Source organism: Parasteatoda tepidariorum, chromosome 10, assembly GCF_043381705.1.
Source record: "Parasteatoda tepidariorum isolate YZ-2023 chromosome 10, CAS_Ptep_4.0, whole genome shotgun sequence".
Lineage (NCBI taxonomy): Eukaryota > Metazoa > Arthropoda > Arachnida > Araneae > Theridiidae > Parasteatoda > Parasteatoda tepidariorum.
The window spans coordinates 40,017,578-40,018,518 of record NC_092213.1 but is presented as its reverse complement, the minus strand read 5'-3'; positions in this window follow the sequence as shown (position 1 = coordinate 40,018,518).

Sequence of the window (941 nt, the reverse complement as noted above, 5' to 3'; positions counted from 1 at the left end):
GTTACGGGACCTACGCTAACGGACTTAGCTGACTTGCCACCACGGAGATATAGTTTCCATTCTGATGCTAGTCCGTGTAAATAAGCAACACTTTTTTTTCCGTTTCAATGCGGGATAAATTGGTTACACTTTTAACCAAATGGTTCAGCGCTACGAATCGGCACTACGGTTAACTACTTGCTAGAGGATAAGCTAATCGCTTATTTAATATTTTTAATAGAATTTATCGCTGTTATCACCTGGCTATTTGTCAAACTTCGAATCAAATAATTAAGAAAACTCCGCTTTTACGTTTAATAAAAAGGAGGATTTATTAACCCAACAAAATTGCGGCATCGTAATTCCAAAGAAAACTTACACTCACTCAAAAAACTATCGACATTCCAAAACTATCACCATGGCAACCACAACAAAATTCTACTCGTTGCCATCTAGTAACTGACATATAAGTAAATTATTTATCATAAAATACGATGCGCATGAGCACATAATATCTTATAATACTGAAGACGACGACGGGAAGACTAATGAAGAAGTTCTATTGAAGATCGGGGAAGAATTTTGAGGAAAAAACGGTTTTTGTCCTACCCGATTTTCAAATGTTACTTTTTTCTCGACATCAAAAATTGTAAATTTTGCTTTGAAATTTTTAGGGGATGTAAATGAAGGTTTGTGACATTCCAATTTTGTGACATTTTTATTTCTACGATTTCATTCCAGTGCTTGCTCCTGAAATTCTCAAACTGAAAATTTGTTTTTCTCAGAACCAGCTTTCATTAGCCTAAATCATGTTTCCTTCCTGATCTTTAAATACAAATAAATATTGTTTGTAATTACTACATAAATGCTTTTCGCTAAATTATAAAAGTTTTTTTTTTTACTGTTTATAATATAACTTGTCAAAAAATAAATAAAAAATACAGGACTTAAAAAAAGTGAGT